Here is a 27,746-nt window from a genome sequence, read left to right on the forward strand (position 1 = left end):
CTGCATAGATTCCTGGCTTCATTCTGTGAGTTGCCACAACTCCTATTAATAAATCTCTTTGCACTCAAGTTGACCAAAGAATATTTCTGTTGTTCGCGACTAAGGAACACAATTGATAAAAGATCAAAAAGATGATGGAAGTGTGAACAGGTGACACTGAGGCGGAAAACAGAGGACTCAACCAATTCATAGACAATAGAAAGGACAGAAGTTGATGATTGATTGGATGAAGAGATGATGCAGAGGCAGGATTATAGATTTCTTACTCAGACAATGGGTGGATGGTGCCAATAACTCACTTAATTCAAGGGGGGGGGGAGCAAGTTTTGAAGAAAAAAAAAGCAGCTTAATTTTGACTTGCACTTTTCACATCTGAGGGAACTCTGGAACTCTGGTGCTGATACTGGAAGGCAATTTGAGATAGTGGTCCAGAGCCCCGAGAAGGGAAAACAGCTGGTTTGGGAATTATTAGCCCACTAGAGGCCCGGTGCATGACATTTGTGTGTCGGGGGAGGGGGAGTCCTCAGCCTGGCCTGTGCCCTCTCACAGCCTAGGACCCCTTGGGGGATGTCTAATTGCTGACTTAGGCCTGCTCCCCCCAGTGGGGCAGGATTGGGCTAAACGGGCCAAACCCACCCTGGAGCCAACCTCCTGTGGTCCCTCTCTGGCCAGCTGGCTGCACCTGGAGTGGCGCCATGGCTTGAAGGGTGAGCGGGGTTCCTTTGGCAGCTGGGGTCCCTCAGCCCGGCCTGCGGGAATCTGGTTGAAACCAGCCCTCTGACATCCCCAGAGGGGTCCTGGAGCGCGTGAGGGCACTCTGCAAAGTTGCTGTTGTACAGGGTGTGGAACGCAAGCTCAAGTGTTCAGTAAACCAGATGTGGGACCGACAGTGTCCTAGCAATAGGTGGAATTGTGCGGCCCTGCAAGGAATCGGGTTCCCTCCTCTCTGGTTCCGGGGTGCGTCACCTGAGAACCGCTGCTGCCAAGTCACTGCAGCTTGGCAGCTCCTGTGTTGAGCATCTTCCCCCTGGTGGTCAATGTGCATCATAGCTACCAGTCAGATGGACACTTAGTATATTAATCTTTTATATATATATAGAGAGAGATGGCTTCAGGTTGGGAGGGGACAGTTCTTCCATTGTCAAAGAAGAGAAGTAATATAGCATGTTGGAGAGAGAAAAAGAGAGAAGTAATATAGCATGAGAGAGAGAGAGAGAGAGAGAGAGAGAGAGAGAGAGAGAGAGAGAGAGATATTTGTAATTGAAAGAAAGAGAGATCCTATCTTGAGGCTTCTGTGCATTTGGAAATTTATAGGGATAGGAGACAATTTGAAATAGTTGTTATAGAGAGGGAGAAATTTCCTTAAGGATATATAGGTGAGAGGTTATTTGAAATTAGATGTAATGTATTTGTGGTGTCATTAATCTGTGTGATCAGGCACTTCCCTCCACCAGAGCTCAGCAGTCCCGGTGCAGATGTGGAGGTAGATCACCCAGGTATTGGCACACAGATAAGATGGAAAGGAAATAGACAAGACTGTTGAAAATATTGCAAGACAGGGGTGGGTTCTAAAATCTATGCTGGATTGGAATTCATAGGTAGGAGTTTGAATATAAAGAGATGAAGAGACTAAAGACATAGTGAAAACAACAAAAAAAGGTATAATGAAAATGATTGATCTGGAAGGATGAATTAAGACAACAAAATGTCTGGATCCTTTTAGAGGCAGAACCTTTTGACTTCTGACTGAATTTAGAGTGTGGCTATCTTTGACTCTTTTTGTGGAGCAATGTCAGAGTTGAGTAGTTGCTACAGAGACTGTATGATCGACAAAGCCTAAAATATTTATCCAGACTTTTACAGAAAAAGTTTGCCAACCCCTGCTAGGGAACATCAGCTTCTTAATGAATTCATATAACACACATAAGCACTGATAATGATGATCATAACAATAATCATGGCTAACAATGAACAGCTCACCATGAGGCAGGCATTGTATCAAGAGCCACTATGTAGTTTGTAGATTGTTTCATTTCAAATTCTCACAATATGCTCCAGTTTAGAAAGAAGGAAACTGAGGCAGAAAATGGAAAAAAAAAGCCATGATTCACACCCAGACAGTGACTCCAGAGCTCATGATCTTAACCACACAGTTTACTACCATTGAATTATAGTTCTAACAACCAAGCACTCTAAGCAATGTATCAGACTAATTAAGTTGTGGGCCAGAAATCAGAGTCCTGCTATTAATCATATTTCATGTCAAGTGAACGTAATCTGATACGTTTTAAAACTTCATGAAAAACATTACATGAGGAAGCTTAGCAAACTTCTGGATGATGAAGCAATTTCCAGTTCTTCTTTTAAATAGGGAGTGTTTGCCGGAGGCAGATTAAATCACCTGCTTATTAACTTATATGTTGGGTTTAAAGAGGCGCCATCTGATGGGATCCAGTTGTCAGGATTAGGTGTAGCTTAAAAACTGCTTGCATAGTGAAAAAAAATAATAGCTCCATGGCATATATGGTTCGGGTTTAATTTACAACCCAGCTATTGCTGCTAGTACATGCATGTCATCTAGGGAAAATACTCATTCAATGTGTGGACGAGGGAGGTTTACAGGTGGCCCACACTCACTGGAAAATTGTGCGTCAGAGATTTCTGTGTCAGTCAGCACCCCCCAAATAAAAAGATCATTATCAAAAGAAATACTACTGCAAACATCATCATTATTTCCCTGAGATTTCATGTTTTATTTCAAACAGTGCTTTGGGCAATTCTAGGCTGGTGGGATAGAAGCAGAAATGAAATACATTAAAAAGATCTAGTTATTCAATCTTTTATTGAGTAAAGAGGAAGGGCAGTAAATGCCCAAAACATTCAAGTGTCCCATTTTAGCAAGTAGAATTGTAAGATTTTGAAATTTTGAGGAGGAATATTTTCCTACATCTTTAAAACTTTTGTGCCCCTCCCCTCTACCCTCTTCTCCTAAGGAATTTGAATCGCCTGGAAACTCATTTCTTAGTCTTCTTCTCCTTTGGGTCTTCATCATCTTCATCATTAATAATTTAGCCCAATTGTCACTTCCCCTAAAACTCTTATAAGCAGCAACTGTATTCTAATTTCTTGAAATTGGTGTAGTTCTAGCTTCTTCACCAGGGGAGAAATGGCTCTTCTTTGGCTCTGCTCATTTTAGAATCATTCTTTCTTTCTACCACTTGCCTTTTCTGGAATGATAAGTGGAACATGAACTCGGTTGAACCACTGTTTTATCACTTACGAGGTGCAAGGGAAGCGTCAAGGAGGGCGGAGATGAGCCAGGCGTAGTCTGTCTCCTTTAGTGATGTGATTATCCAGTAGGAGAGATTAGAGGGATTAGACAAGAGTAAAAATGACAAACACAAGGAGGAACATGATAATTGCTATTAAAATAGTTTAAACAAATAACTGTATATCTAAAATGGTAGGAATGATCATATTTGCAAATTTGGTCATGTCACTCCTTTGGTATTTTCCCCAAGTAGTCCCCATGCCTACCCCCCCCGCCCCAACCCAGGCTGATGAGAGAAGGTCTAAAGCAGCATATGCAGGTCATCTGCGTGCCTCTGGGCGATCTGCTCTGATGTAGACTCTCCAGCCTCATACTCCATTGTCATTCTGACCCATGTTGCAGTCATGCCTCACTGGTCTACTTGTCAGTCAGTCCTTGAACATGCCATGTTCGTTCATGTCTGCATGCTTTGTACATGCTGTTTCTTTTGTCCTCCCCTTCTGTTTCTGTGTTTCAAATCCCAGTTCATCCTTGAAAACTTTACTTCTTTACTTAATTTCACTTCTTTTGGGTGCTTTCTACGATTCCCAAGTCAGCATTAATCCGCTCCTTCCTCTGAACATGGCACTTGGCACAGTATTTATTATAAGTCATCTGACTGAATTATAAATGTGGGTTTAGAGAGTCCTTTTTCCATTCGACTGTGAACACCTTGAAAGCAGGAGCTGCAACCGACAGTCTTTGTATGGCTAGTGCTTAGCGAAGTATCTGAATCATGGCAGATGATGGAGAAAAATAGAACTGGTATTTGATATTGAGAGTTATACCTGCTTTACGTTCTTGGATGGTAACATGGAGGCAGTTGTAGGTGTCCTCATGGTGTTATGAAGGCAAATTATTGCAGGTGAATTTTGACATTTATGCATAATGCCAAGCTTAATCTTTTGTTGTTGTTGTTTAAATTAAAGTACAGTTGACACACAATATTATATTTGTTTCAGGTGAATAGCATAGTGATTTAACCTTTCTATACCTTACAATGTGATCACCACAAGTCTGGTAACCATCTGTTGCTGTATAAAGTTATTATGATATTACTGACTATATTCCCTGCAAACATGCGGTAAAGCAAAGGTTTGGGAGGGCCGGCAAGTACTGTGAGGCAGTTCAGACTCCCTTCCACCTTGAACTTCCACAGGGAACTTATCTGCATCTTGGCTTATCCTAAGCAAATATCGCTTCAAATGTAAAATTTCATGGTCACCTATTTTGTTGAAACATTGTGCATTTTTTATTAATTCTTAAGGAATTTTGTGGCCACTTAATTTATAGATTATTTCTAATTGTATATAATCTGAATTTTGTTGGACTCATGTTCTACTATGGAGTATGGAACATGTAAGTTTTCAGTGACTATTTTATATTCAGTATGTAGATCACACATTATGACATAAAACTTTTATCAAACATTGTCTTGGCGTTGTTATCCTAGTAGTTGGGAAAACATTTATTTTTGAGTTCCTGAATATGTAATGTGTCGTATAAAATTCACATCCATATGTAAATATACAAATAATAGAAAAGATAGAGAGGCAGATTTAGACATGATGAATAGCATTTGCTTTGAGAGTTGCTGACTGTTGAGGATGATTATAAAAACCAGATCTGTGATATCCAGGGAAATCCTCTCTTTTGCCAGTAAAAACATACCATGGGTCATGCCCTCTGTGATCCCTGTGAGGCAGGGCACTACAGGCTGTTGAAATGTCCAATATTTCCCTGACTTGGGAAGAACTTGGGGAAGACAAGGCACATGCACAAGAAATAGCAGCAGTCTTGTAGAAAGAACTCAATTACAACAATAAAAGCTAGCCTCCCTGAGACTTACTATGCAACAGCTTCTGAATTACGAATTGCCTGGTTTACTATAGTAAATTATTGGATTCTCAGAACAATTGATGGGGTAGACATTATTTTCATTGTTATTATTCCCATTACCCAAACTATAGCATAAACATGTTCAGTGATTTGGACAAAGTTGAGCTGTCAGGGAATGGTAGAATTAGGGTTGAAACCTATATTTAACCACACAGTTGTTTTTTCAAAACCATTGTTAGATAATGGGGCAAGTTTTGCCATCTGTTTGTGAAATACCTTGTAGAGACGTTGAAAATTTTGAAAGAAGAAGTGATGTTACTGAAAGGCTGACAGACACCAAATATCACACAATATCCCATACCCCATGGGCCAGGGACTTAAGAGACTCCAGGTAGTACCATTTCAATAGGCATTTAAAAATGTATATATGGTTAGGAATAAATACATGAAAAAGGTTGGAAAAACATGCACCAAACAATGAATGCTTATTACTTCTATGATGGGGCTTAAGCAGGGGCAGGGTTGATGGGTGGGACATTTAGGAGAAACTTTTGTTTTTTATTTCCCATTCTTTTGGGGGCGGGGGAAGCTAAAATTAGGAGTGATTTTAAATTTAGTAATTTTATTTGTTTATTTTCATATTCAAACAACTACTAAAATAGTAGTAAATACTGTTGGTACAATGATTCAATGCTAAGACTATTTAAAAATAAACCCTAAACTATGAAAACCAAAGTTGAAAAGTTTTTAAACTTTTTTTCCTCTTGTTTTAGAATCACAGGCAGTCTCTAGACCAGCTGTTCTCAACCTGTGGGTCATGATCCCTTTGGCAGTCGAACGACCTTTCACAGGGGTCGCCTAAGACCATCCTGCATATCAGATATTTACATGACGATTCATAACAGTAGCCACATTATAGTTACGAAGTAGCAACGAAAATCATTTTATGGTTGGGTCACACCATGAGGAACTGGATTTGAAGGGCCAGAAGGTTGAGAACCACTGTAAGACCCAGGATGGAGCTACCCTGGCCCATGAACTTAGAGATAATGCTCATGTCCTTGCGAATGCTCTGCTTGACCAGAAGCAGTTTATCCAGTCAGCCAATCCCAAAGGCCAAGCCAACTGGGCTTTATCCTGACTCCTTGTGCCCTCTCACCCCAAATGAGGTGGCCCAAGCCAACCAGATATTTCCCAAATTTCTTTTTCTTGTCCTTTATTTTTTATCCTATAAACGCTTCCTGCCTTTTGCCTTATTTGGCAGTTCTCTGAAAAGATACTGCTTCATGAAGTGTTAAATAGTTTGTATCACCTAAATTGTCTTTATTCCTTCCCTCCTCCCTCCTTCCTCTTTCCTTTCTTTCTTCCTTCCTCTTTTATTTATGATGATCTTTTTCACCAAGGGCCCCATAGAGCAAACGTCAAACATAAAACATTTCTAAAATCATATTAGATGCAGAAATGCACATTTTTATAATTTATTTCTTATTAATACATGCGGATTTCTTTTTTCATTAATCTTTAAGTAAATTGTTATTACAGGAAGATATGTCATATTTATTCTACTGTTTTCAATACTCACCAAATCAGTATATTTTATCTCAGTTTTAGGACCATAATATAATAGCTCATTTAATGCCCCATAACAGCCATATATAGAGTATTTTACAGAGAGAGGGTGTTTGGAGTTATTCCTGGGAGCCTCTTCATGTTATTATCTTTGTCCACCATATTGAATCAGTTGCAAATATCTAGATTTTTACTTTTAAATCATTCATTTCCACTGTAGTGTCTTCATTCAGGGCTTAATTCCTGCCACCTAAATGCAAAACCTATTTACTAAATTTGTTTCTCTATTCTCTAATATGATTTAACAGTTACAAATTACAATCAGAGTTGTTTTCCTCAATCTTTGTTTTCTTTGCGGGAATTTAACAGGACACAACCGTGAACTTTAGATGACCTAAATTCCTGACTGCAACTTAGTTACCTTGATACCCTTTGATATCCTCCACACACACGTTATTAATGAAGTGGAGGCTCTTGCCTTGGAAGTAGATTTCAGCCGGTATATCCTTAAGAAGGTGCCAGATTTATTTTGAAACCTGACTAATGTTTCCTCTCTACATTTTTAAAAAATGAGATAAATCTAAGTGATTGTAATTGTCCAGTGTAATCTAGATACTTACTCTGTTGCTATAGGACCTTTTCAACCCTCAGTTTTAGCAAAAAACAAGAGAAGCTCAAATAGAACTGACTATAGAGTCGCCAGGATATAGATCCTAATCCATATCGGACACTAGAACGCGAGAGGACTAATTTGTTTTCTAGGAATATGTAATCATGCATTTACGGAGCAACGGTTAGCTTGGTAAATCTCTTCGGTCTTGTCTACTGTTAGCATTAACTTGTCAAAGAGACTCAGATTTTAAAAATCTGAATAATTGAGGTGGACATTTACATTCTTTCTTTGAGGAGAAAATATTGAAAGCATATTTATCAGGTGATAAGAATTGAATTTCTGCACATACATGATTAAATAGATTTTGAATAATATTATATTGTCAGGCACAAGACTACATTATTCATACTAAAAGGCAATTAGTATTTTTAGCAAATCTGAAAAGGCACTATGAACCTGAAATCATTTTGTATTAACCTCATGTATTGGACTCAAGACAATTTCATGTGTAATTTAAAACAACATGATATAAAGTTACACTGTGATGTTTACATTTTACTAGATCATAGTTTCCTTTAGTAAGCTTTATCTTTCCAGAAAAATATGTAAGCTTTATGCATAGATATAATTTAAAATGTCTGCTAGTACTCTGTCAACTGATTTTTTTAAAAAAAACCCTTGAAAGTGTAATTAACAACTTAAAATGTTACTACAAGCTAAAGTGTATCATTTAAGCCATCAGTATTTAGCTTAAGTATGGGCGAGGTTCAAATGAACTGCATTCTTTTATTCTGTAAACAAAACACATACACGATCTTGACAAATGTTGGTTCCATAATTACATTTAATCCTTTTGGTATTGGTGTCAGCAATTTAGCATGCTTAAGATTCTAAGAGAGAATGCCATTATTTGACAGCAAAGGTAGAAATAAAGCACGCAGATAAAGCTTATAAATTCTGTTTTTGAAAAGATGACAAAATTCCCATTACTTTCCCTCTCCAAATGAAAGAAAAATCAAGGCAGCTTCTAAGTAGTATTATATCTTCAGGCAAACTGCTATTATATTTTTAGATTTTTTTTTAAATTAACAAATGTTGCCCTACTAGTTAGTATATTAGGATACATCTTACAGACCTGTTCAATCCTTGGTTACTTTGAAGACTCCGAAAAGGTGATGTAGTTCAGATGAGCATTTCCTCTTTTCTGGGGGAGCAGAGGTTGGCCTTGCGTATTCATGACAGACTGCTTGGTCCGTGGTCACTTTGAGGCAACTGTGGCCTCAGAATCGCATCTGTCCTCTTACTCCACTCAACTATATTTGGTAACTGAACTCATGTTTCCTCAGACTGCCACCATCAGGAATTCCAGCAGTGAGCTGGGAGGCAACCCCAGGTCTGAGGGATGGGTTCTTAGAAATTGAAGGTGCTTAGCGTAGAAAGAATTTGTTTTGTGTGTGGATCTAATAAACAGAGGATTTACACTTATTCCTCTACACCAGTGGTTCTCAACCTTGGCTGCACATTAGAATCACCTGGGAATCTTTTTAAAATCCTGATTTCTGGGCCTCATCCTCCGGAAATTCTGTTTCTTTTGTTGTGGCCCCACTCCATAACAAAGAAACAGAATTTCCGGAGGATGAGGCCCAGAAATCAGGATTTTAAAAAGATTCCCAGGTGATTCTAATGTGCAGCCAACGTTGAGAACCACTGCTCTACACCCTGACTTTGTGTCTGAAATTCATCACCTTTCTTTTTAACATATTCTTAATCAATTGGAAGTACAGTAAGTGGTTCTCAGGAGGAAGTGTGATGCTCATAAGGGATGCTTTTCCTACTATAATCTTCAGCTCAGTGCAGTTAACTTTGAGTCATATGGTAGATTCTCCTTTAATAGTAAATCCAGCAACTATTAACAAATTTAGCCACTTGTCAAACTGAGTGAAGAGTCTACTGCTTTTTTTAAACTTCAAGTTGTTAATTAAAAATTATTATATGACTATGATGTGTATTAAAGACATAGTTCATAATAGGATTAAATAGGCAAACATACAGGGAATGGATTTTACACACATTGCAGCATTGAGTTCTTAGCCCAATGCCTATCCCATCATGAGCATCCAACAAATATTTGTTGAAGAAATAAATGGTGAGTGAGTATTTTTCAGGACCAGTATGGACCCTCTTATGGTTGCGAAAAATTGTTCACAACCCCTTTATTATTCTGTAGAATCTCATTGTAACATACTTTCACATTTTGAACTTCCAAGTATCAAGTAGCTATGACAAGAACAGGTCAGTTAGCAGAGCCAAACTAAGGGACAGAAAATAATCATACACACAAAACCTCCCTGGTAAGTTCACTTGGACATGAAGTGGTGCATCTTCCTTCGTCTAGATCAGAGGTTCTCAACATGTGGGTTGCGACCCCTTTGGGGGTCGAACAACCCTTTTACAGGGGTCACCTAAGACCATCGGAAAACCCCTAAATAATTACATACTGTTCTTGTGATTAATCACTATGCTTTAATTATGTTCAATTTGTAACAATGAAAATACATCCCGCATATCAGATATTTACATTATGATTCATAACAGTAGGAAAATTATAGTTATGAAGTAGCAATGAAAACAATTTTATGGTTTGGGGGTCACCACAACATGAGGAACTGTATTAAAGGGTCGCGGCATTAGGAAGGTTGAGAACCACTGGTCTAGATAATACCATTAGAGTTGACTCAGTTTCTAATCTTAAGAGCACAGAAGATGAAAAAGATGAGGCACTGGGAGAAATTTCTGGGACCTGGATCAGGGAAGGGAGCAGAGGCTTCAAATGTATCTAGTGCTGGTTTCCTAAAAAATGGAAATGATAGGAATATGGAAATATAGTAACATCTGCTATATCTTGATATTGATGTGAACGTCTGTTATATTGATATCTGTACCTATGATGTTTAAAAATGTCATAATAAAAAATTAAGCAAGGCATCTGTTTCATCCTAAGTCAAAATGGATGTGGAAGAGATTCTAGGAATAAGTAACCTCTCCATGATATTACCTTAGTTATGGAAAGCATTGCTGAGATTAATTAGGCAAGTGGTTAAAAATACCATAGGAACTATAAAAATATTAACATTATTATTATTGCATTTAAGATAAATGGGTGCTAAGCATATGACTCAACTTTCATCTCAATGTTCTAACAGATTTTATTGTTATATCAATGGAAAATTATGTAAGAGCCATCAGTTTGTTGTCCCCCCCCGCCCCCCTGCTTTTTGGACCAGACTGCATCCAGGCAGTAACTTGTAAATCCCAGGTTCATTTTACAACCTCACCTAAATTGTGTGCTGAGGACACGCACACTCATGCTGCTATTTCTCTCTTACTAAAACATACCCAGGAAGATACATATTCTAGAAATTAGTAACTCACCTTTTCTTGTTTTTGTGTAGTCATTCTCAAATGAATGTAAATACGTGTCCCCTTTCTCTTTCCAGGAAGTATAGCCCGGTTTCATTATGTTTAGTGCTCCTTTGTTACAGGAGGAAATGGACACCTTTTGAAGAAATGAAAAATTGAAAGCAGCACGTGCCATTGATTTGTCTGGATGATTGAAATCATATGATTGGATTATCTGCTGGAGATGGGGGCTAGTGCTTCTACAGCTTGGGACAGCACAGGGTTATTGGAACCAGGAAGGACAGAGGAGTGGTGGGTTTGGTAATTGGCCATGACACTGAGCAGGGTCTGGGCATAGATGCCTGCTGCTGAGCATTCAGCATCGTGGCCTTGGGAACTGCAGTGAAAGAGGTGGACCCCTCTCCTTTCTAGCAGGCCATGGGGTCAGAACAGGAACCTCACCATGAATCTTAGGGTGCTCACGTTGGCCTGACCAGAAGGAGGCCTCTCCCACATTTCTCTGGAATGCCTGGTTCCTAAATCTTGCTATGATACCAGGAAAGTGATAAAGTTGTAAGAAGAAGAAAAAAAAGATAGCCTGTGGTCCTCAGGAAGACCTTAAAGCTAGATATACTTTTATTAAAAAACATAAAGAAATGTGACTTTTCTGGTATATGGTGAGTTAGTGCAGTAAACCATGCTTGTTTTAAAAATATTATAAGAATCTAAAAAACAAAAGTCATTTTTTTATAAATGTTTCTTGGCCAAGGCTCTTAAATTATTATAACAAGTTTTCAATTGATATTAAGGATGTGATTAATGCAGTGTTATAGTTTGTTATGCACTTTCATACCTACACCCAGAACCCCTTTTGTGCATCCAAGATTACAGAGTAAGGCCAGTAACCCCTTCACTGGGTCTCAGTTCATTTTCCAAATGATTACTTCTTCTTAGGAAATTTTCTGCTCCTTTGAAGAGCTTAATTTCAGCTGCCCATCCTCCATTCACTCTTTTTCAATTAAGACTTTGGATCTAGTTGGGTTCTTGATTCTCTTCACTCCACGTACTTCCAGTATCCTGGGTGATATCAGTACATATTTGTCTGTTTACTCCACTCACTGGCATATTGGTTCTTTGAGCTGCTTATTTGTAGTGATCCTCATCTCCATTCTTCTTCTTACAGATGACATAAATAGGCCTGCTCCACCTCTCAGCTCATGTGTCAGTTACCTGTTGTTTTATAAACAATTATTTTAAGAGTTAGTGTCTTAAGACAGTAAGTACTATTTCGCACAGTTTCTGTGTGTCAAGACCCCAGTGGGATCTTAGCTGGGTGATACTGGGTCAGGGTATCATGAGATTATAGTCAAGATGTTGCCCACAGCTGCTTTCATCTAAAAGCATGACTGGGGCTGGAGGATCGACTCTCAAGGTAGCTCACTCATGTGCTTGGAAATGTAGTGCTGTTGGCAGGAGCCGTAGGACTTCTCCATATCACTGCTTGCGTCTCCTCCCATCATGGCAGCCGGATTTTTCCAGAGTGAGTGAGTGATTCAAAAAGGAGCAAGGCACAAGCCACAATGTCTTTTATGACCCAGCCTTGAAGGTCGCATTCCATTTTTCTGCAATATTCCTTGGTTACTTAGGTCAGCACTATTCAACCTGGGAAGGGATTCCACTGGGGCATGAGTACTAGTTGGCAAGATCATTGGAGGTGATGTTGGAGGCTATTTGCCACATGCTTACTCCATTAGCCACTTAGACATGCTCCTATAGCCATGCTTCACTTTCAAAATTGCAAACTCAAACATCTCATTACTCTGTGACCACACTGATTTTCCTTTTTCATTGAGACTTCCCAGCTGTAGATCACTCTATTTTCATATTATCTATAGTCTGCCTTATAGTGTATTGTATTAAAGACAGTATGTATATTTTTTGGTAAGTGGTTTACAAACTTCCTTTTTTTTATTATATATTTTATTGATTTTTTACAGAGAGAAAGGGAGAGAGATAGAGAGTTAGAAACATCGATCAGCTGCCTCCTGCACGCCCCCCACTGGGGATGCGCCCACAACCCAGGTACATGCCCTTGACCGGAATCAAACCTGGGACCTTTCAGTCCGCAGGCCGACGCTCTATCCACTGAGCCAAACCGGTTTCGGCCAAACTTCCTTTTAGATTATGAGGATTTTGGTTCAGAAAAATAATAGGTACAAATCATCAATGCTTCTTTGATCAAAGCGGTGTAAATAGCGGTGCAGACTTGCTCATTTGTCTTTTTTAAAAACCTTTTCTCCTTCTGATGACCCAGGAAGCCCTGAAAATACTCTGAATCTCAACGAGCTGACCCTCCTTTCTGAACATTTTTGCTTTTCCCTCTGTTCCTGGCATGGTCGACCAGCAAACAGGGATCATGGGGCAATAAATAAAATAGTAACTGAAAAATCTGATCAAGAAAAACATATATACATGACACAGACACAGACAACAATGTGGCGAAAGCCAGAGGGAAAGGGGGCGAGGAAGAGGTAGAAGTAGGAAAAGGGAGAGAAGGGGATAGAGAAAGACTTTGCTTGGGGGGTGAAGGGTACGTGATGCACTGTGCAGATTATATTTTATTGAGTTCTACACTTGAAACCTGTGTAGTTTTGCAAACCAAAGTCACTCCAATAAATTCAATAAAAAGAAAAAAAAAAAGAAGAAAGGCCCGGCTGGCATGGCTCAGTGGTTGAGCTTCGACCTATGAACCAGCAGGTCATGGTTCAATTCCCAGCCAGGGCAGAGGCCCAGGTTGTGGTCTCAATCCCCAGTATGGGGTGTGTAGGGGGGCATTCAGGAGGCAGCTGATCAATGATTCTCTCTGATCATTGATGTTTCTCTCTCTCTCCTCCCCCCTTCCTCTCTGAAATCAACAGAAATATATCCTCTCTGATTAATAAACATATATTTTAAAAGATGGTACATTCTTCATAGAAAGAAAAAAAGAAAGAAAAAACTAAAAATGGAGGCACAAAATGCTTGCAGAATTGTCCTAATGGGCCACTTACTGGCCCATGTGGGAATAAGTGTCCTTCAAATCATGGCCAGTCTTCCTACTTTTTCTTCTTACATTATTTCTGGCTTGGAGACACGTCACAGAAACAGGTATGTGTCAAAAGCTTGTTTGACTAAGCTGGCGGTATCCAATCATATATAATAGTAAACTTCAGATTTGTCCCTCATGAGCTATATTTTATGAACTGTGGTCAAATCTGCTGCATATGTGTCGCCCAAGCTAGTGGGTGGCCTCTGGATTATATGCTTCTGCTGCTTGAGGAATGTGCCAATTTGTATAAAAATGATTTTACCACATAGTAATAAAAGTAGAGTTGAAGTTGTCTGAGAATAGATTCCATAATCTATCTATCTATCTATCTATCTATCTATCTATCTATCTATCAATCTATCATCTATCATGTATTTGAGCACAGTTAGGTACTATGACCCTTATCAGAAATCATCTCATTTTCAGTTTGGCCTATAGGGATCAATTGTAGAGAAGTTTTATCCCCCTGAGCTTAAAAGTCAGTAACATTAACTTCAAAAGCAAGTTTTATTGAATTTAAACAAAATAAGTTTAACCTTTCTTTACAAAGACAGAATCACATGGATATCAAATTGACTAAAGAGAGGAAAGTACCAATTGCTGTTTTGAATAGTGATATGAAATCTGGAAAAATTATTAGTAAATAGAAGAATATATTAAAAGAAGAATACATCATGAACAATTGAGTTGCATCCACGTAATAAAGGTTGGCTTAATTAATATCAAAGTTCTAATACTTGCCGAGACCGGTTTGGCTCAGTGGATGGGGCGTCGGCCTGCGGACTGAAGGGTCCCTGGTTCGGTTCCGGTCAGGGGCATGTGCCTGGGGTGCGGGCACTTCCCCAGTGGGGGATGTGCAGGGGGCGGCTGATCGATGTTTCTCTCTCATCGATGTCTCTAACTCTCTATCTCTCTCCCTTCATCTCTGTAAAGAATCAATAAAATATATTTAAAAAAAATTTAAAAACAAGTTCTAATACTTAATTTTCCATATTAATAAGTCAAAAGAGAAAAAGCTATATGGCTTTCTTCATAGATTATAAATGAGTCTTTGAAAAAAATTTAATATCTACTCTCCATTTTCCATCTTAGTGGGATGGGAAGAGAATGGTTCCACTTTACCATGATATTAAGATATATTAAAGTATATGTGTTTGTGTGTGCATGTATATACACACACACCTTTATTCACACAATTATTACTGGAGGAGAAGTAGCTCTTTTTAAAAAAATATATTTTATTGATTTTTTACAGAGAGGAAGGGAGAGGGATAGAGAGTTAGAAACATCGATGAGAGAGAAACATTGATCAGCTGCCCCCTGCACACTCCCCACTGGGGATGTGCGCGCAACCAAGGTACATGCCCTTGACCGGAATCGAACCTGGGACCCTTGAGTCTGTAGGCTGATGCTCTATCCACTGACCCAAACCAGTTAGGGCAAGAAGTAGCTCTTTAAAACTGCTGAACAATTACTTACGGAGGAAAAACATGGAATGGAATAATGAAATTACATCCTTTGCTTGTATAGGAAGAACATTACATTGAAATGGCACCATATGTTAAATAAACTACATATATTTTGGTTTATTTCTTGGCCTCATTCAATTCTAATAACTTTAAAAAACTGGGTCTCTATTTTACTTCATTCACTTCATTCAGCAAAATAAAAACTCTTTAGGCTCACATTGGAGGACAGAGGATGTGGAATGAGTAAGTAAGTATGCAGTTATGAGACTATAGTGAAGATAAGATTATGATAAAAGTATTAAACGTAACTGTGTGTAGCATCATCATATGTGGATATGCATAATTATATGCATATCCTATATAATAAAAGGTTAATATGCAAATCGACCAAACAGCAGAACAACTGGTCGCTATGATATGCTCTGACCACCAGGGGGCAGACACTCAATGCCGGAGCTGCCCCCTGGTGGTCAGTGCGCTTTCACAGGAGGAGTGCTGCTCAACCAGAAGCCGGACTCAGGGGCGGTGGCGGGACCCTCTCCTGCCTCCCCGCAGTGCTAAGGGCCCCTTGGGGGATGTCCACCTGCTGGCCTGGGGAGTGGGGAGCAGGCCTAAGCTGGCAGGCAGACATTTCCTGAGGGGAACTGGACTGAGAGAGGGTGCAGGCCGGGCTGAGGGACCCCCTCCCCCAGTGCAGCAAAAATAATCAATGACTTGTTAACTGAGCATATTTTCTTCATATAAGTGATCTATCTATCTATCTATCTATCTATCTATCTATCTATCTATGTATATATATTATTTTCTATGTTTATAATTTCTCTCTTTTTCCTGGAATATAAACTTAAAAGTTTTCCTGGAAGGTAACAGTGGCTAATCTGTGAAAGAAAATGCACTCTGATTGGGGTTGTGAATAGGTTGGGTGGAGGGCTTTACTCCAGTATGGATGTTGCATTGCTACTTTGAAAAATGGCAACATAAGGAAAATATGACATTTTGACTATTACTCTTCTTTTAAAATTTATCCTTACCTGAGGATATTTTTTTTATTGATTTTAGAGAGAGAGGAAGGGGAAGAGAGAAACACTGATGTAGGAGATAAAACCAATCTGTTGCCTCCCATATGTGCCCCAACTGGGGTTGAACACACAACCTTTTGGTGTATGGGATGACACTCCAACCAACTGAGCCACCCAGCCAGGAATTGATTATTACTCTTTCCACTCCTTATACTTATCCTTATGAATATTAATAATTTTAAAAATGTACTTTCGAATATTGCATCATTAGAAGTGTTATGGAAAACATACCCTAAATATATTGTTAAGTGTAATCAACACATTGTATATGAGTTATTATATTTGTAAGATTAAAGGAAACTTTCAATTATTTCTTTTTGTATTTTAAATTTGTTGTGCTTATATTTCCCTACTGTAAAAGTATGAACATGTTCAACAAATTACCACACAATGAACCTAAAGTCATCTTAATCTTTTAAAATATTTTATTGACTGACAAACTTACTAGATAGTAACACTTTTTGAAATCTTTTGGGTATAAAATGGAGAATAATAAATCAAGGAAATTTTAAATTCAGTGTGTTTCAATTCAGAGAATTGAAATAAACTTTATTGATTTTAACCTATTAAACAGGGTTTCCACTACTGTGGGTCAGCTGTTGCCTGCTAATTTGAAAATCATAAGATCCATTTACAGGTGGACATATTCTGCATTTGAGTATTCACCTTCATCTGGCTAACCTTAAAATGTCATACCTTTGACCTATTCCATCCTAGATCTGCTCTGAGGCCATAATCCTTATTACAGGAAAAGCTTTGCATAACAACACATTCAAATTCGACATCATTTGTAATAGCAAAAAAATTGAAGCAACTTAAGTACAAGTTATGGAATGACTTAGTAAATGCATGGAAGTTTGAAGTAGTCACAAAAAGTGTTTTCCTGGTGTTTATATTAGCATAGAAAAAAAAGCTCGTTATATTATGCTAAGGGAAACAGGAAGGAAACCAATAGTTTTTCAGTTCAAATTTAACAATAAAACAGTCTTGGCATGGCTGAAAGCTTTCATGGTTTAAATGGAGTTGGTTTGATATCTCAAAAAAGTATGAAGACATCACTAAACGGTATGAAGCCATTTGTTGTTTTTCCTCCATTAGAAGGATAAAGCAAATCCAAATTAATTTGGATTTTTAAAAATGTCTTTCAGACTTATTTGACCTACATCAAAACTCATAGCCTTTGGTTTCTCTTAGAGTCTGCATTTTCCTTGCCTCATGGAGATACTTCTGTGAGGGAAGATCAAACCTGCAAGTGCAGTGGTCACGGCCAGACAACTAGGGACAGCTGTATCATAATTTCAGAAGCTGCTGACCAGAGAAAGTCCAGTGTGGAAGGATGTGGATGGCACACCCTGGGAAAACAGAAGTGAAAGAAGAATATAGTAAAGGAGGAAATCAGCTGTTGGGCCAAAGAAGGATTTAAACATTGAAAAAATGCCAACCATGGAAGACAGTTGCTCTGTGGCACAAAATCCCGAGGTCAGTCCATCGTCCACTTCTGTCGGCCTAGCAATTTGCTCAGCTATTGCTATTTTGGGAAGGAATTTTCACCGAGCTGGCATATCTTCAGCCCTGGAGGTTTCCTCTGATTGACTGATCAACAGGTGTTGAAAAAGCCTGTGACAGAAATATTGCAGACCTAGTGCTCTCATCTGACTTCTGTAACGGGGACTGCAGTTTCCCTGGAGTGTATCTTTTCTGAATCAAGAGCCTTTTTGCAGGAGAAAGGCTAAGAAGATTACTTACAACATTTATAGACAATTGATTTTCCATAGAAAGAACATACGCATTTGTTAGTACCATGCTTATTTATGATTTAAAAATAGAATATTGTACAAATGATTACACAACTGAAACCCAAATGAATATGATATAGAATGAACTTTTCAAAGAAATGTTGTTGACATTATAATCCTCAAATGAATGAAATTATCTTGACTTAATATTTTTTTCATAAGCAAATTGTGACAAGAGCTATTAGAACAATGGTCATATCAGTATTAGGGAAAAAACAAACAAAAAGCATATATAAACTGTTAGATTGTCAAACACTTAAAGGAATATAATTTGTTATACTCTTTTTACATTAAATTTTATTTCTTGATTTTAAACAAGTATTCAAAGCAAAAAAAAACATGTGTATGTGAATTATTCAAAATTTCATTACAAATTTAAATAAGGCTGAAATTATCAACATATTTATCATGCCATACATTCCTGTTATATTTGGAGTAAAAGCCAAAGTCCTTATTAGGTCTCCGGGTCATGCACAAACGGCCTCCTCACTTTATCTTTGTGATGTGATGTTCTCTCACCCTCACTCTTGTCCTTCAGCTTCAGCCAAACAGACATTTCTGCTGTTCTTTGAACCCCTGGGGTTCAGCCTACCTCAGGCCTTTGCCATCTCTTAGTCACACACGGGAACAGAATGGCAGCACCCATCACTTCCCTCAGATCATTAGTCAAAATGTCGCCTTGTTGGTGAGGCTTTCCCTGTTTATCTAATATTTAACTTTCTCTTTCCTGCAATACTGTATTTTATATTCCCTCTTGTGCATTTTTTTTCTTATGGCTTACCTTCTTTTTACTTTTATTATTATTTACATTTTTTACAAAAATGTAAAAAACGTTTTTTACTTTTATTATTATTTACATTCTCCTCTAGAATGCAAGCTCTGAAGAAGGATTTTTATATTTTGTTTACTTTTCCATATTCAGTGTATGAAAAGTACCTGGGACATAATAGATCCTTGATAAATACATGTTTAGTAAAGGACTAGAAAGGAATGACTAGAAAATATGGTATTTGAGTCATTTGGTTTGATACAACTTTGTCACTCAACACACAGCTTTTAAGACTTTTTTGTGCTTTGTAACTGAGGGAAGGATATATTTTCTAGTGGTCCATTCAGGGTTCCCAGCATTTCCCAGAGCTGCTGCTGCTGACGATAATGACAATACCTGTATCCTGTTGCTTTTACTTGGCCTCTTTACACAAACTAATTCATTTAATCTCTTAACAATGCTGTGAGTTAGGTCATGTTATTCACATATTGTGGATGAAAAATAGAGGCTAGTTAACTAACTTATCCAGTATATTGAAGCTAATATGTGGTGAGATTGTTATTAGGTAGATCATCTGAGTTAAAATACTTATTTGTCATCATGAAGCTATGGTGCTTGGGAGATCTAAAAAGAGATGATATATGAATAGGCAGATCTAATCTGAAAGCCATGAAGAAATGTTAATGGACTTTAAACCGGGGAGTGACATGATTAGGTTTACATGTTAGAGAAATTACTCTGGCAGTAGAGTGGAAAATGGAACAGAGAGAACAAGCTGGAGCCAGGAAGGAAATAGGTTGTTATAATAAACCAGATGGCAAAACATGAAGCTCATTCTAGTCAGTGGAAGAGGTGATATAAAGAAAAGAATTTAGTTGTCATGAGTTAGAACTTACTGAGGGGTGAGGGAAATGAGGGAAATGAGGAAACCTGGGCAGTTAGAAACATATGATGGTGCTGTTAATCCTGGATTAGGAATGTAAGAAGAAAAGTAGACATGGAAGAGAATAGTGTAGCTTAAATCAAGAGAGAAGAAGCCCTTTCAAAAGGAGAGGGCTGATATAAAATCTCAAATATTGTCAAGAGATCAATAGTCAAGGACTAAACAGTTTTGTTTGGATTAGACAATCAATAGGTCATCATCGGTGATATTTGGCAGATGAGCTGTAGGGCAGATTCTGGTCTAAAGGTAGACCAGATCAATCATTTTTAGGAGTTTGAAGAAGTAAAGATACCATATTGAAAAGGAAGAGATGAAATAGGGCAGAAGCTCACTCTTTTAATTATTTTAAAGATGGAAGTGACTGAAATATTTTAATGGAGTAGATGTTAAGTCCCAATTTTATTGGATTTCTGTGGCTTTTGTAATAAATCACCACAAACTTAGTGGCTCAAAACACTCAAATTTGTTCTCTTACAATTTTGGAAGTCAAAACTCTAAAGTCAAGGTGTTAGCAGGGTTGCATTACTTTTAGGGGGGAAATATGTTTTCTTGCCTTTTCCAGATTCTAGAGGATGTCTGCATTACTTGGCTTGCAGTTCCCTTTTCCATCTATTAGCTTAACACTCCCCTTTCTGACCTCCTGCTTTTCTCTCATAAGGATTCTCGAGATTACATTGGGCCCACCCTGGATAATCAAGAATAATCTCCAATCTCAAAATCTTTAAATTAATCACATATAGAAATTTTCTTTTGCCATGTAAAGTAATATTCACAGGTTCTGGGGATTAAAATATGGGCATCATTGGGGACCATTTATTTGTCTGCCACAGTTCACTCTGTGTCCCTAAAGATCCATATCTATTTTATATGAGATATATATGTACCCCATTCCCAAGTCCCTCAAAACCTCAAACCATTACAGTATCAACTTGGTTCTAAACTTCCATCTGAATCTCATCATCTAAATTATTTAGATCAGGTATGGTTGAGACTTTGGATATGAATCATCCTGAGGCAAAATTCCTCTCCATCTGTCTGCATCTTTTAAAGTTAGGAAACAAGTTATCTGCTCCCAACATACAATTGTGGGACATAGCAGTTATAGACATTCCAGTTCAAAAAGGAAGGAAGTAGAAGAAAGCATCACCCGTCCCAAGAAATTTTAAAATCTAGCAAAGCAAACTACATTAGAGTTCGAGGCTTGGGAGTAATCCTTTGTGGCTCTGGGGAAAGGTAGTACATGTTTGTAGCTGAGTAGTGTAGCAGACTATTTCTTGCCTGTAGAATTTTGGGAGTCCTAGAGCCTTCTTTCATTTAGCTCTGTCCCTTTATGTTTAAGCTGACAGTGTTTCTGCTGATAACTTGTGGATCTCCTATATAATTACAGGGATCCATTCTATTGGACAGGAATCTTCATTGAAAATCCTATTTATATTCTTGACTTTTGCTCAGAAGGTTGAACCACATTCCTAATCTCTTCATGGGCACTCTGAGTGATTAGTTACTCTTATCTTTTTATTTTATTCTCTTAGAATATAGTTTTATTGATTTCAGAGAGGGAGGGAAAGGGAGAGAGAGATAGAAACATCAATGATGAGAGAGAATCACTGCCTTCTGCATGCCCACATTAGGGAGTGAGCCTACAAATCGGGCACATGCCCTGATAGGGAATAGAACTGTAACCTCCTGATTCATTGGTCAAAGCTCAAACACTGAGCCACGCAGTCAGGGCTACCCTTATCTTTTGAACTTTTTGAGGAAGTAGCAAAAGGTTGTCTAGCCATACTCTTGGCTTTTTTGCTAGAATAATTTCCTAACAGTGAATCTTCTAATTTTAGTATCCTTTGCAAACTGGATATACTGACAATTTCCCAAATCATCAAGTCCTAGTTCCTTTTGCTTAACAGTTCTTCCCTCTTAATAGGACCCTTGTGATTAAACAGTTCAACACAGATAATCCAAGGTACCCCCCTCCCCCACCCCATCTCAAGATTCTTAGCTTAATCAGAGGTGTAAAGTTCTTTTTGCTGTGTAAGTTGACATATTCACAGGTCTGAGAATTAGGACATGGACATTTTGGGGAGACCATTATTTAGCCTACCACACTGCTAGCCAGGAGGAGGTTAATGGTTTAGGGAACTAAAGAAAAAATTGGGTGCACTGAAGGCAATCAAATCCAAATCTAAGGGTGTTAGTTGTGTTGTTTACGGAGCATCCTGGGCTGTGTAGACTGGGCTGTGATGACTGGGCTGTGGTGATCAAAGGTCTGTAAAAGTTATTCTGTGTCATGGAAGTTTTCAAATAGAATTTTATTTGGCTTTGACAAACTTTTCATTTGCTCTGTACTGACCCAAACCAAATGCTATAGAACACATTCCTGCCCCTCATGCCTCTCTACTCACCAACTCTAAGCCTAGAGAATAGATATATGATAAAGATGGATCATTTTCAAATGATTTTTTGACATTTCATTATAAAAGTCCCAGTCATTTTCTAATTGCATAGTATTTTCTACTTTTTTATGGTTTACTCTGCTTAGGATGGTTCAAGACAGGCTGTCTTTAATCAGCTATGAGTATAGTCGCTAGGAGTACTTGGCGAGATTATCATTTGGACCAGGTATCTTCCTCTGTTCTCAGTAGCTATTAATGGAGTAACTGGAAAGCAACGTAACCACTACGGTGTGCTCTGACCCCATATGACTTCTGCATGGCTATGCTGTTGTATGAGTCTTCTTAAATTTGGACTCCTTTACATTTACATCATGTCTGGGGATAGACACAGAGACATACATTTAAAAAAATGTTTGCACAACTGTGATTAAGTTTCTGGGGTGTGCATTTATTTACACAAGAGTAAACTGAAAATGCTCAATCATGAGGGAAAGCAGATTAAATTAAGGCAACAAGAGAAGAATGAAAGGGAACATCCAATCATGGGCCTCTCATCTGTTATTCTCTCATGGGCTCCAACCCAGAAAGAAAGGGTTGGAGCAGGATGAGTGAGCTGTCCTTAATCCAGCTGTGGGGAGGGGTTGCCTACAATCCACATGTGGCTTGTTCCTGGGCAAAGAGAAGAGCTGTACAGCCTTCGCCACAAATTAGTCTGCCATCAAAGCACAGCTTCTCGGTTCCCCACCAGGCTGTGAGCACCAGGCAGTCGGGAGAGAACTGCTTTCAGTCTCCTCCCACTCGTTGCAGATAAATGCTTACCAGCCCCTATGGCTTTAGACTCATTATTTATTTATCTTATTTTATCCCATTTTTTATTTTTGCAAAATGAAATAAGAGCAGTGTGGAGTTATGGTTGTTTATGAATGAGGATGTAGTAGAAATCAATGATCTTTTCTCTTATATATCATTTTCCTATATCATCTTTTACATCACCTAAGTCAGTGACTTTCAACCTTTTCATCTCATGGCACATATAAATTAATTACTAAAATTCTGCAGCATACTAAAAACATATTTTTTTCTGATCTGACAAAATGTAGGTATACTTTTGATTCATTCACACAGGAAAGCTATTGTTGTGATGGTTGTTGTCATTCTTTAATTTCACAATCTAAAGGAAAAGAGGTCAGTGCCCCTGACTGAATAGTCAGGTATTGCATGTTTTTAAAATTCTTGTGGCACATGTGTTGAAAATTGCTAACCTAAGTCATTTTAAGGTATATCAGCTAATTACAGGTGTAGAGGAGAACAAGTGAGTTTACTATAGCCTTTTAGTGATACATAGAGATGATAAGTTTAAGAAGATTATCTGTAAATTTGTAATCAGTTTTACAGAGGGATAATAAAGCACCAGTCATTTTAATAGTGAGTTATATACATTATCTCATTTAATCTTCACAACAAACCTGTGATACAGAAATACTTATTTCTATTTTAGAGATGAGGAAGCTAAATCATTTATAAAAGGGCTAAAGGCCCAGTGCATGAATTCATACATGGGTGGGGTCCAGCTGGCCCACCCTGATTGGGCCAGATAGGGGCCAGGCCAGCAGAGGGGAGGGGGCCCTGCGGGAGGTCAGCCAGCCCCGCCCCTGATGGGGGGACAATTGGGGATGGGGCTGGCCAGGGGGAGGGGCCACAGGAAGTTGGTGGGCCGGCCTCGCCCCCGATTGGGCTGGTTGACTGGCCACAGTGTGTGTCATAGCGACCGGTCGTTCCTGTTGTTCTGGTCATTCAGGTTGCTTGGCTTTTATATATATATATATAGATAAGAGACACTTTGTAAATTGCATCACTATTATTCTTTAAACCCAAATAGAAGCATATTGTCAGTAAGAACCTGATAATTCTTAGAAAACTAATTCCTAAGTACAGGTTACTCTCACTCATAGAAAGCCAATGTAGCCACCTGTAATAAAATCCTCACCTCCCAAGACAATGTACACATTTACTGGTACACATTTACTATCTATCTGGCTTCATAGATCCAAGCTGAAAGTTGTTAAGGATGGTTCTTTATGTTTATGTTGCATAGTGCAGTATATAAAAAGAAAATTCCAATATGTTTAACTTCTATCAACTCTATGTATCACTAAAAGGCTATAGTAAACATACTTGTTCTCCTCTATACCTTTATTTAGCTGATATACCTTAGAACGACTGAAAGAAAAGAGTGTGAGCACTGTCATTCTCATATTCTAGTTGAACAAAACCCAAATCTAGGGAGTTAGTAATTAGAGCTGTGATTAGAACTCCAACTATGCTACACTTTTCAATGAACCAATTCTGCCAAAGTGTATCTCCTTTAGCTCAGCATTTCTAATCTATGAACCAGTAATAGGTATGTTGTAAAACAAACAACTTGGGGAGAATTGTAATGCTGTATTCATAGAGAGTCACAGTGCACATTAATATAATAGAAGGCTTGAAGTAAAGATGCATTGTATTTAAAAGGGCAATTCCTATAGATTATCTACCCTTAAAATTTTTTTTAAAGGTCATAGTTTGAGAAATGTTATTCTAGTCCTTTTGCACAGAATAGATAGGAATATTGGTGTTTGAAATCAAAAGAGTCTACAATATAAGCTTTATGACAGTAGACTTTTTTCCCCCCTGTGTTCCTAAAATAGTTCCTGGAACATAAGTAAGACTAAAAGCATCTGTGAGAGGAATAATTAGAATATATTTTCTTGATAAAGTCAATTTTCCTTGTTACACAACAATTGGCAGGATAGAGAGTAGGCAGTTCTTTGGTTTCCATTTTTTTTTACGGTTAACAGCTAATGGAACCTAACATTCTGACTGTGCCAAAAAGGTAGGCTAAAATATTTGAAGCCGGATTTCTTGACATCATTCAACCTTTGCTTATTTGTTTTACCATTGCAGTTAAAAGGGCAAATTAACATAGTGTACAGTTAGCAGACTAGAATCAAAAGTCCACCAATCTTAATGCCCAAGGATATCTCTGATTCTCACAGTAGCCACTTAATAGTCTGTCACTGAAAATTTGCCCGAGCCCTCTTTCAAATATATTTATATTTCTTGCTGTATCATCACACACACACACTGAGTGGCCAGATTATTATGACCACCTGACATTTGTAGCCAAATTAGCCGTACACTGCACTGTATGGGATATGGAAGCCGAAGGCCTATTCAAACACCTTTGCTGTCTGTAGTTACCAAGATAAAACATCTCCAATTCGCACAGGAACACAAGGATTGGACATTTGAGCATTGGAAAAAAGTCATAAGGTCCGATGAATCATGTTTCCAGTTGCATCATGTAGATGGCAGAGTGAGAATTTGGTGGAAATAGCGTGAAAGCATGCACCCCACATGCATGAGTACAGCCCTTCAAGCTCGTTGGGGCAGTATTATGGTTTCCTGGCATGATTTGGGCCCTTTAATTCATGTGGAACAACATATGAATAGCACAACATAACTAAGTATCATTGCTAATCAAGTTCATCCTATCATGTTGATGGCGTATCCCAATGGAGATGGCTTCTTCCAACAAGACAATGCGCCATGCCATGGCGCTCATATTGTGCAGGAGTGATTTCAAGAACATGAGGGAGACTTTACCTAGCTTCGGTGGCCCCCACAATCACCAGATCTCAATCCAATTGAGTATTGTGGGATGAAGCTAAAAGAGCCATCAGGCAGCTGGTTCCACAACCATCAAATCTCACAGAACTGGACAGTGCTATTCATCAGGCATGGTGTCAGATTCCTCGCTCACCTTTCAGCATCTCGTGGAGTCAATGCCAAGAAGAATCGCTGCAATATTAAAGGCAAAAGGTGGCCCAACAAAGCATGATGGGGTGTTCCAACAGGCCTTCGGCTTCCATATCCCTTACGATGCAGTGTATGGCTAATTTGCCTACAAACATCAGGTGGTCATAATAATCTGGCCACTCAGTTTTTCCATCCTCTACAAATGATCATTACTCTGGAGTCAGTTGTTTTTCTGTGAAAGCAACATCAGCAAATTGATTCTCCTACTAACAGATTCTCTATTTTTAGCTATTCTAACAATCTGAAAGTGCAAAGGGCACATGTTTTAGTGGGTACTGGGCTAAAAATTTCCTTCTTTGTTTCCGACTTCAGTCTCACTGGATAACTCATTTAAATGAAATTTCTAAAATGAAAAATAGAATAGAAAATGATATTGGCTAAGTTATGTAACTCCAAACAGTTAACAAGAGAAACTTTGGCCCCACAATATGAAAATCACCTTATTTATCATTTTAATACAATTTGTTAGTTCTATCTTTGAATTGTCCTTATATTTTCTAGCATGTAACTTTTAAATTATTTTTTATTGAATTTATTGGGACAGCATGAAACTTTTTAATGACTATTTTATTCTTAAGAAGAATGACTTCTGGATATAATTTTTTTGGGGGGAAATTACTAAAAAATTAAATTTATGTAATCTTCATTAACTCTAAGCCAAAAGCATGCTGAAGAATCTTAGTCTTGATTTGTTCTTGAGTTTAGAAGACATGATAAAAACATTTCCCCTTCTCATTGAAAAATTAGGACAAATGGATAAGTTGCCTGCGCTATATTTTTGGTAAGTTATTGAAGCTTAATTTTTTTATGTGTTAGAATTTTTTTAATTTGTTTCATTCATATAAAGTGGGTAGAAGTAAAGAAACATTTACTATTTTGGTGTATATAAAAATATAGCTGATTTTAATTGTAAAGCAATAATAATGTTTCTAGTTCAGCCCTTATAAAATTATTTGTGCCTATTACCCTTTTAATTCGTTGACTTCTGATTTCTTAATGTTTTTAAGCCTTGTTAATTTCTTATAGATAACCATCATTACTTGAATATGTGCCTTTGAAACATTCCTTTAGCAATCAAATTTTGTATTCATACACATATGTAAAAGCTCATAAAATGCTTAAAATTTATTGATATGTTGATTTTACACTTATTGATAGGAAAACTAAAGTACAGAGCCATTCCTGAACACTATGTGCTATAACACCAAAAGCTGGAGTAGATTTTAAGCATCTAGCTTTGATAAGGAGAACTGAAGTAGAACGCGTTAAGTAGGTAACACTTTGTACCCTGGATTAGCTCTGGTAATAACTTTGGCATGAGAGCAGAAAAAAATATTTTAGCCAAGATAACTTTTAATTATGGAAGCTTTGTATAAGATAAATTCTCAGCACCTTAAGCCAATGGTAATATTAAATTATACACATAGACAAACATATTTACATGTAGATATTGTAAATATCCTATATAATAAAGAGGTAATATGCAAATTGACCATCATGCCCTCTCACAAGATGGCCGCCCCCATGTGGCCACAAAATGGCTGGCAGGGGAGGGCAGTTGTGGGTGATCAGGCCTGCAGGAGAGTGCAGTTTGGGACAACTGTGCCTGCAGGGGAGG

This window comes from Myotis davidii, unplaced genomic scaffold, assembly GCF_000327345.1.
Source record: "Myotis davidii unplaced genomic scaffold, ASM32734v1 scaffold392, whole genome shotgun sequence".
Lineage (NCBI taxonomy): Eukaryota > Metazoa > Chordata > Mammalia > Chiroptera > Vespertilionidae > Myotis > Myotis davidii.